The sequence below is a fragment of the Mycteria americana genome, chromosome 1 (genome assembly GCF_035582795.1).
Source record: "Mycteria americana isolate JAX WOST 10 ecotype Jacksonville Zoo and Gardens chromosome 1, USCA_MyAme_1.0, whole genome shotgun sequence".
Lineage (NCBI taxonomy): Eukaryota > Metazoa > Chordata > Aves > Ciconiiformes > Ciconiidae > Mycteria > Mycteria americana.
The window spans coordinates 200,215,736-200,226,654 of NC_134365.1; positions in this window are offsets into that span (position 1 = coordinate 200,215,736).

The window sequence follows — 10,919 nt, forward strand, 5'->3', positions numbered from 1 at the left end:
AGTTGCAGGTATATCAGACATGACATCTGAGAGCTTTAGATAACCGATTCTCAGCTGGTACACTCAAAGGATAACTTGTGAGATTGTTGACATGATGGAAGAGGGAGAAAAAAAAATTAAAATTGTATGAAGGGTTTTTTTTTTTAAAATGCAAAATAAAAAATGAAATATCAGTACTGAAAACTTCTTATTCGAACAGTTGTTCCAGTATTTGTTTGGAAAGCTTTCAGATTTTTAATTAGCATTATTGCCACCTTTTCATAAGGAATTCTGTCTACTAGAAAAGTTCCTGGGCAGTTTATTTCCAGCTTAAGGAGTGGATAGCTGCCTGCCTGTTGGGAAGCTCCTGGCTCTCAGACCACTGGTTGAGACCCATGTCTTACCATGGCAGTAATTCTTGGATTCTGGACATTTTTAATTTGAATACTGGGAGCTAGAATGGAACAAGCACACCTGAAATCAGAAGATGCTAAGTTTTGTATTTCAAGCCAAGGCATGATAAGGCAAAGCTGACATGATACAGATTTTAATGAGTGACCCAATCAAACCACTTATTTGCATGCAGAGAAACAACGTAATCCATATAGATAGAATGTCACATACATGTATATGACATTCAGCGGAGGTTTTTCAGACAGCTAGAGGTGTTTCTTAACAATGTAGTTGTCCTTGCAGTAAGCACTAAAAACAGTTTAAATCGGAAAGAACATGAAGTGTCAGTAAATTAGTCTCAATACCTTCATGTTTTGATGAAGAATCACAAGACATACAGTAGATTTTTTAAATACATTTCCACTGCTTTCCAACCTCACATAGGATATTTTAGTTATTTTTAGTTCTAATTAACAACTTGGAAATTGTTGCACTGGGGCATCAGTGCAAAGTGCAAATGAACGAGAACTTATCTTCCACTTGACTAAAATGGAAGAGCCATGATTGGGTCAGATTTGTAATTCATAGTAGATCCAACAATGTATGTCAGTTTGTTTTAGCCAAGGGTTTGGTCTGATGAGCCTACCTTCTTTTAGAGTGTTGTAAATCGGTATTAACACAACTGGAATTAGTGCATAGGATCTACTAGGGAGAGAAGGCAGCCTCACATCTTGTTTAAAACTGACTGGAAGGTCTTGATTTTTAATTCCTAATCTCTTGAATACAGACGACCAAACTAATTTATTTGATTTCATTAAATAGGTAGGTAGTTGTAAAGAGTGAAAGCAAAAGTGTTTATCTCCTTCCAATAACACCACCCTGACTCGTGCTACTTTGAATAGAAGGAGGGCTCAGGTGTTATCTCCTGCTGACCCAGCGCTGTTCTGCCTATTCATACGAAGCACAGTGAAGGCAATCTAACATCCTGTGCCTGTGAGACCTAGGAACGTTCAACCCAATGCTTATAAAAAGGATATATGAAACAAATACCCCAGGCTTCTGTGTGCCTTTAAATACTCTAAGCAAATGTCACCTTAACTTAATAGATGCAGTTTATTTGTAAATGGGAGACAAAAGATGCTGAAAGAATATGTGCAAAGTCAACAGCAGCCATCATAACTCTGAAACAGATACAGAGGCTACATCTGCGTTTGTCATATCAGTTACACAGATGGGAATCAGGACTTGACCTGGAAGCTTTAAACTGAAAGCCAGTTGTCATTTACTCAGCATCACTGGGAAGGCTCAGCATAGTTCCTGCTTCAGCGTTCCCGTGGCTAGTGAACTGAAATACATGGACCTCAATCCTGGTGCCTTGTTTTGAAGAGGGACAGAAAGACAGGGAATGAAGGTATGCGGGTACTCCCCAGACTGGGGAGAGCACAGGTCCTGCTTTACAGATTAACAGTCAAATCTTGTTCCCAGAGTTTCACTAATACAAGTCTGCACGTGGAAGCCATCCTTGTGCCATTTGTCTGCCTGGTCGTAGGGGGAAAAAAGCTTTGTAAGAGCTTACCAGACAGACAGGAGGAGAGAGTGCTATCCTTCTCCCTCCCTAATCCTGCGCTGCCTGAAGAGCGGGGACTATTCATTCTTCACTCCTTAACTAAAATCCTGACCCTTGCTGAAGTTTTCCCACTATCTTCAGTAAGTAAAAAGGTTCTTACCCTCCATTTCTGATGAAAGTAATTTTATTTACAAATCTGAAATTTGTCTTTCCGATCTTTCAAAGGATTTTAATCACTCCAAATCTTCATTAGGGTAGCAAAAGGGGGTGATCGGTCCTCAGAAAGAGAAGGGAGTGGCTAGAAAGGTGTGAAAGATTTGAGGAGAAAGAGTTGGTTTCTTACAGAAAAAGCAAAAAGATTTTGGGGGTTGGGGTTCCAAATTAAGACACTTCAGGAAAGTGAAATTATTGGTAGATTTATTAACATGCAAATATGAAAAGGAACTCATTATTTTTGAGGTATTTTAGATATGTCCCCTCTTGAGAAATTGGAGTTGGACATCATTTCAGGTCTTTATATAGAGTGTTGAGCCCCTGTAATAGGAAGAATTAAAAATACATTTTCTGGAGAAAGTGGGGGCAATGTAATCTCATAACATACCGTATAGATCCACATTACTGAAGGGGCAGCTATAGTTGTTGTTTTGATTGTGATGAAGCTGTTCAGGATAGAATATGTCATTTCAGTTTGGCCAACACTTCTATATTTATTGTGAGCTTCACAATATTTTGGTATTTTACCAGCTACCAAAAGCAAGCTTCTGTCAGCCTAGCTATCATCTAAACAGTTAAGTTTCTGTACATACAGTCAAGAGAGAGAAAAATTATTTCAACTAGAGGATAGTGCTGGTGCAAGAACAGACTTTCACAGACATTTAGTCTGAAAGTCATAAGCGTATTTCTAAATATCAGACAACTGTTCAGAATAGCTTTCCACAAGGAGTGGTGGGAAAGAAATCTAGCTTGATCTCATGACTGAATTTGATCAGTATATGTGAAGAATTATAAAATAATCATCTGGAATAGGTGGATCTGAACTTTTAAACAGGCTTTTGCTTCTAGGTCTGTGTTTTTAAACACCAAGTAGAACCAGGAATTTCATGGGCAGAAAATAGACTGTATACACTGATCTTTCCAGGAACAGGTTGTAAAAGAGCACCCATACTTAATATCTGATTTTGATTCAACAATAACAACCATCATAGTACATTCCAGTATTTCCTTTTTACCATGTTAGGATTGGGATGATCTGTGCTGTCTGCTGTCATTTGAGTTTCAGATTAATTTCTTACTCAGAAATGACCAGTAATTGTTTTGGAAAATAGCAAAAAGTGCATAAAGGCAGTAATACGAGAACTGTAAAATAATGGAAGAGCACGGTGGCAGAAGGGGAAGGAGGGAGTCAGTACCCCTAACTGTCCTGCCAACAGGAACAAAATAAATCAGCTTCTCTGGAAGTCAAACATGAAGTCACTACAAGCCACACAGCCACAACTGTTGGAGGGAGTAGTCTGAGCTGATAAAAGAAAATGCATATGTCCCTACAAACTATACATAAGTAGAGAGCCTCTGCCTTTCTATTTTTTTAGTGTGACTGTGTGCAGAAAGAGATACAAACTCTGAGAGTGTCCTGCTGCCTGGAATATATTTTCTGACATCCTGAATTCCAGTCAGTTTATTTTTTTGGCTCTGGAATATGGAGAGCCTGTGGATACAGCTGGCCATCAAACCACAAGGGAGTTTTATACACTGTGTACTCCGGTGGTAGGACAGCACATGTCTCCCAACCTTCCTAATGCCAGTTTATCAAGAGCTTCCTACTGTGAGTTGTAATGTATGCTGTCAATCTAAAATTGCCCAATAACACAGATGATGCTTTCCTTAAATGCATGCCAGGGAGCCCTTCTATCATGGGTCTCTGTTAGCTGGGACTATGTCTGCAGCATCTTCCATACACAGTATCTCTCCAGTACCATTCCCTCTCTTCTGACAGAGTATCTCATAGGAGATCCACAAAATCCTAGATCCTACAGTAAATCCAAGAAGGTCTCCAGTTGCAGGATCTCCATTGAAAGCAGCTGATGAGGAAGTCTGTTTTGTCTCACAGTAGACACACTTGCCATTTAAATCACTGTTCATTTCCATCACTGTCTCTATGCCATCTCCCTTAAGTGTGCTTACCCACATTGGTTCTGGTAGGAGTTCAAGTTAGATGCAAAGGACAGCATGTGGCATGGCATGGGAGAGAGCAGTAAGTGTTCCAAGCCTGAACTGCAGGAGAGACCTCAACAGTCCTAAAGTTTTACCATCAAGAAAGACTGTTGATCCAGGGCTCCAAAGAAGAAGAAGATTCTGCAGTCCTCAACACTGGATGGTTTTGTTGAAATTTTGGCCTGCCTACTGATTACCTAAACCATTTTCTTTGAGAGCTTTTTGCCAAAACCCCAAAGAGGGACAAATAGGAATAAAATAGCTGCAATAATAGGTCTGATATGATTTTGTTGAGACAGTGCAATTTTGTGTCAGTGCTAAATAGCATGGGGTTTAAATAATTTATTACTCCTTTTGGTACTTTTTGGTTCATTAGACAGTCAGGTTCCCAGGCTTTGTGCGCTGGCCACTCCTACTGATGATGGCTGTTGTTTGAAGAGACATTAAACTCTTTTATCAGGCTATCAGTGCCATCTCCTATGTAGAAAGATCCCTGACAACTAGAGGCAAAAGTTAATCTTATACCTTCTTCCTACCAGAACTTTTTTTTTTTAAAGTAAAGTCCTTTGTAAGACACCCAGCACTTTACACAGAGACATCTTGCTGAATTTCTGCCTCATTCTGTTATAGGCTACAAATCAAATCAGGGCATCAGTTTTGTCCACTGATGAGATGATAGGATTTATATTTCTATGGCCCAGTTCATGTCTAGACAGGGCAGATGGTTCTGTTGGAGTGTACACCATCATTAATTTGGGAGTGACAACTGTAAACAACAATATTTTTTATTTTCATCAGAATTAGTACATGAACTAGCATTCAGTAATAAAGTATTAGCACTCTAAGCAGAAGCCACAAAATTTACTGAGGTGGAGAAGGACAACAGTGATGTGGTACCTTCTGTCTTCATGGGGAGCTAAAGCTGTTTCACTTCAGTTCCAAGTATTTTGTCATCGGTGTCTCCAGAGCAAGGGAATAATTTTAGTTATCTACTTCACAGGGTCAATATGAAGATTAGAGGCATCTATGCAGTATTTGTATGGTGCTGGGAAATAAAAATGATATACGAAAAGGTTCCTTTAGTCAGGTAAATTTGCAGCCATTAGGGTTATATTTTTTTCATAGTTGCCATCTGTCTTTGGTAGCATCAGACATCATGAAAACAAGTTCACGTGGATATTCTGGAAAAGACAAACAGAGCATGACCTTTTATTTAATTCTTTATTTCTTGTAAAGGTTTATTTTTTACAAGGGAATTTTATAAGCTATATTTCTGTAGTTTTTTGGCATTGTTTCTTATTGTTTAAATAGCATATTAACAATTATTCTATTCCTATATAAACAATTCTAATAAGAAAATTGATGTATCAGTTTTTATAGACTAAAATTTTAAAACAGTGATTAACAACCTGAAGAAGGGGGAAAGGAAGTTCTACATTAAAAAGACTGGCAGTGCTTCAACTAGAAGACTATGCTGTGACTGAAGCTGTAGCCAAAAATAGAATTGGATTAACAGAAGAAAAGCAAGTAGCTAAAACTAAGGTCAAAGCAGAAATAGATGATTTAGAATTGACTTATACACCAAAAGATAGGAAGAGATATTTAAGTTTTCCCATTATATACACCTGTAAAAAGGAACATCACTTCACACTAAGAAGAACTGTGAAAGAAGACTCACATAGTAAGAAGTCAATTAAGAGATCAAGAACTAAGCTTTAAAATATGAGAAAAAACCCAATAACCTTTTCTGGTTGTTTGTACAGGTTTGAACATGTATACTATTACAAATAAATTAAAAAATAAGCTGTAAAAGACAGCTGTAATAATTCCAAACAAAACCAAAGGAACAGTAAAAGTTGTCTGAAAACTTTCATTCAGGCAGGGTAACACAGTGACTATTTGAGCTGAATAGGTTGTGCTTTAACTACTCACCAGAAAGTAGGCTTAACTAGATAAAAGTTCTAGCTGATACCAATTATTATAGGTCTGTTTACACTAATGAGCCCCAGCCCCCTAATTTGTGGGTGAGATAAGCTAGTGCACACACAGAAGACTTTAAAAGAGGAGAAAGGAAGTAGAAGGTCTTGTCTGTAGAGGTTTTGGTAGGATAAGCTGTAGCACATAGGAGGCTTGTCCTTTTTTTTTTTTTTTAGCTTTGGAGTTCAGTCAGGTAAGCTTGTTTGAGGGGAGGGAAGTTTGCATTTATTTAAAAAAATGTGGTTTTAATGTGTTTAATAGACTTAATCTCTAGTGCTCTGAGGTAAAGACTGACTATCCTTATCTTTTCTTCACTTTCCTATGTAGAAAAGCTGAAAGCCTGTTTTCCTGATAGGAAGGTTTACTTAGAAGTATGGAAAGAGTCTTGCAGTAAACAAAGCCTATGTCTACTTTCTCTGTAATGGTTTTTGCTCTTTTATCTGTGATTACATACTGCTTGGTAAAAGTATAGATAAAATTTAACCTTGAGAACAACCAATTATAAATCTATATCAGAATAATTCCTGTGAGTAATTCCATGTTCCTGTTGCTATTGTCCTATGTGCTTAAACTGTATGACATGAATACTACAGTGGTGGTTCTCAACAGCTGCATAGTAGAAGTTATGTTAAAGATGAAAGGTATACTTAGTGTGAGAGACTCCTTCAAATTTGTTAGGGTGTAAGGCTAACTAGTGGTGAGGAACTCTTGTTTTAATAATGCGCTCAATATTAAGACAGTAACTGAATGGAAGGGATTTCTCTCCATTGAGTAGCTCTACAATTCACAGCAAAGTGGAACAGTTATCTGGAAATAATGTAGTAGTAGTATTTCGAAGACCTCTAAACAATGGTATAGCAAACTGACGCTTACCCGTTGGGGACTTCTGCTCATGTATGAGCAAATAGCTTCTGTAGTAGTCTGTGGAGGGAAGAGAAAGAAGGCTTTTAGGCTTTCAGAGAAAATTGCTGTATGAAATTTGTTCCTAGTAGTTACTTGAGAGAACTGGCTGCTTGCTTTCGTCTTATATTTAAAAAAAAAAAAGTGAAGCTTATACTGGGGGTGGGAGTAACTATTTACCTTTCAAAAGGTGTCTCCTTCTCATTCATGAAGGAATGAGAAGCTTGAGCAACCTGTATCTAATCCAGGAATGGATACAGCTCAGCACTGTCTGAAGACTGTCTAAAACTGCCCTGAAAAGTTTAGAACCATTTTTGGACTTTGCATCTTAAACCATTCCCTGCAGTGAACAGAAGGAAAGAGAAGAGTGACTGAAGTCTAGCTGATAAGACTTTCTTAGGAATGAAACAGCAGTGCTCGCTGTACCTGGATGGATGCACTGTCATTGGAAATGGAGTCAGCTAGGTGGTGGTGTTCAGCTTTCAGCAGTGGGTGGGTGGTTTGGGCTTTTTTCCTCTCTTCCCTAGGGCTACTTTGTTATGAAAAACTCCTCCAGTACTACCATATGAGTCATAACATAATTTCCTCTAAATCCACAGCAGCCTGTGCAATATTATATAATTAAATATTGAAAAGGTCTGTGATTCTTGCTTTGCTTATTCTGGTAGCAGTCCCAATAAAACTCTAACTATTGCAGACAGGTACTGGAATGTCTCAAAAGTGACAGATGGATACAGTACAAATGTACTTAATCCTCAGCAATGATGGAATAGGTCAAGCTGAATCCTGATCTGATAGAAAACAAACATTTAATGTTTTGGCAATGACAAGCCTTGCATGAACCCTAGCAGGAGACCTGTATGGTCATAGCCCCAGCTGGTCCAGTCAGCGTTAACTCTCCCTAAATCAAATTCACTGTCACCAGTCTGCAGCAGTTCAGGGTCTGATCTATAGGCTTCCCAGAAAAATCTGTGGAAGCACTATAAGATACCTTTTAGAGATCAAGCCGCTGAGACTATTATCTCTCTTTAGGAGAGGGGAGAAAAGAGGAAAGAATACTTTTAAAACTCATTCAGTACAGGTGCTGCAGACAAGATGGCTGTTCCAGGAAGAACAACTAGCATAAGAAGACTTATTAGGTTGGGATTTTTCTAATAAAAATACTTTATTGGTGAAAATTCTCCAGCTGTACTTATAGTATAGGACTTCTGCATAACAGTAGCAGGTAGATAAATACTACTTATTACTGCAGCATTAAAATAACTGATAATTACATTTTTTTCATATAATGTGCTTCAAAAGGAAAGATTCACCTGAGGTTCTAGCTCAATAAGCTTTCTTCTCATCTCTGATCTGACTGAGGCTGTAGAGCAGAGATAAGACTGGCTGATACTGCAAAACCTGTAAGCCTCTCTTATCTGTCAATAGTGCTCTTTTCCTGCAGGGGACGGGCAGAGGCATGTGATGGCAGCTTCTCTCTTGTCCTTGGTTAAACATAGAGCTGCTGTTGAATTTTCTGTTTTGGAAGTCTGTCTTATGCATCCATTAAACTAAAAATAAACTTGTCCTACACTGAAGGTTTTTATTAAGTTCACAAGTCTGTCCTGAGCTTTGTGCAGATGTATGTCTTTGTTAAGCTGCCTTTAACATTATTATCTGTGTTCTGTTTTTGTTAGACCTTGGTGATATAGAGCAAGGCAAGAGGTTCTGCACTAGATTTTTCATCTGGTGCTCAAGGCTGGGAGTACAGGAACTACTCTTCTAGGACCAACTATATGACACCTGAAAGGCAGACCCCCACTCCTCCCTCCCCTTACTGTAACTCTTCTCTTGGGGAGGTGGTGGTTTCAATCTAGCCTCCAAGTTGTCTAGAAACTGGCTGGTGGTGGGGAGGGCTGTGAATTCTCACATCAGCATAGATCCTCCTGTTTTAAGGTACCTTAAAGGAAGAAGATGACTGTTAGTGCCAGAAAATAATCTCTGAGGAATGTGCTACCTCTCTGCATGCTGTATCGGTGTTGTGATGGTTATGTAGCATAGCAGAGTCACTCTGCAATGTATCTGTTAAACCTCAGGCGAACTGTTTCAGAGCACTAGGAGTATTTCTTCTTTCTGCTGTTAATGGTCAACTCCCATGTTGTCCACTCTGCACTGAGGATGGCATTTCTTGTTTCTCTTGCTGGAGCAGAGTGATGGGTCTGCATGGGTTATGCTCACAGCTCTGGGATTCAGTGTAGTTCTCTACGTGCATGTGGAGTGCCCCCTCCACCATGTTGGGATTGCTGAACAGTCCTTGGTCTGAAGGTGGGGGGCTAAAATATTCTGTCTGATGAATAAGAAAGTATTAGTCTTGTTGCTGCATTATGCCAAACTTCAACATAATTAGTAAGTATTATGTTAGAAAAAATAGTATAAGAGTTTAAGTACATGATGGCCTAATTTTATTAGTTATTACACTAGGCAGTTACAAAGATGCTGTTTTCTGCAAGGCATTTGGCCACTGTGTAAGATAGTTGAAAGTATATTGCAATTAGCGAGAATGAATTGGTTGCCAATTTTCTCTCTCAAATGGTTCCATTAACAGTCCCACTAACAGTTGTAGCGAACCCTTAATGAATATAATAAGCCACATAACCCACACGAGCCTGTGTGGCTTGGTATGTGGTGTGTTCTGTAATGGTACCATGCAGTCAGGTTTTCCATCTGATTTACTAAGTAAGTACTTAATCAACAAATTGGTGTGATTTTTATTTAAAAAATGTTGCCTCAGTGAGGAGAATAGACTAACTTCATTTTTTCTCCATTCTTTCTTTCATATCTACTTTCTTCTGTGTTAAACACACTTGAAGGAAGGCAAAAGTAGCAGATTAGTAAGGATATAGTGGGTTAATAATGTGCTGTTCTTTGTTTAACACTCAATCCTCAGAACTTGTAGTGTGATGCTGGAGTACCCTCTTGGGTGGTAGGATCAGTGACTTACAGAGGCATTTTAGTGGCTTGTGCAAACAGTGAAACCCCTCAGCATTGCAGGCAGCATCTGCTCCATGCCCATTCAAAGGCATATCTGTGTGTCTAAGATGAGTACTTGGATGCATAAGTCTGTACTGAATAGCAGGTTCTTCATCTAACAGAAGAAGGATGAGGTAAAATTAGGCCTTGCTTCTGCAATAGCTGAGCCAAAATGAACTTCAGAAGATCCTAGTCTCCATTTCCTGCAAGTGATCCTTCCCTGTTGTCTTCTGCATTACATGTGACACAGCTGCCAAGCAGAGAGAAGTGGTTTGAAGAAATGCTGGGAGGGAAGATTATTGCTGACTGCTTAATCAGTATCCATCAGTCAGTCCTTGCTGATCAAACAGTTCTTCCTGATTACTTCTGGATCAGTCTTGATAGTCTTTCTTCCTCCCCCTTACAAAATAAGGGATATATGGTTTGAAACCCTGGGGTTCAAGGGAGGTTGTTTAAACCTTAATTCCCTACTTTGTAGCCAGATGTCTCCTTTAAAGGCAGTCTTAGCTGTGTTGTGTGACATATTGGCATGCTCAGGATATGCCCACATGGTCATGCTATTTAAATATGTTTTCCTCAAGATTGGTGTTCTGCTAACATCCTCTAGAGCATAGACTGATAGGGTTTGGGATGTTATGTTGCAGTTTTGGACAAGTGTGGGGGTAAAATGAGACGTATCTGGGGGATTTCATAGGGGTGAGTTGGGAGCTGCCCTCAGCCCCAGTGTCTTTCAAAGCTGGTTCCACTTTGTGCAGGGCTGTCCCCTTACCATGCCATAGCTCAGGTCAGCATTCAAGATGTGGCTCTGTCTCAGCTGTCACTAGCACTAGTGAGGAAACGGGGTTTAGTAGGACATGGCTGGCTTTCTGGTGGTTGAGCCTTT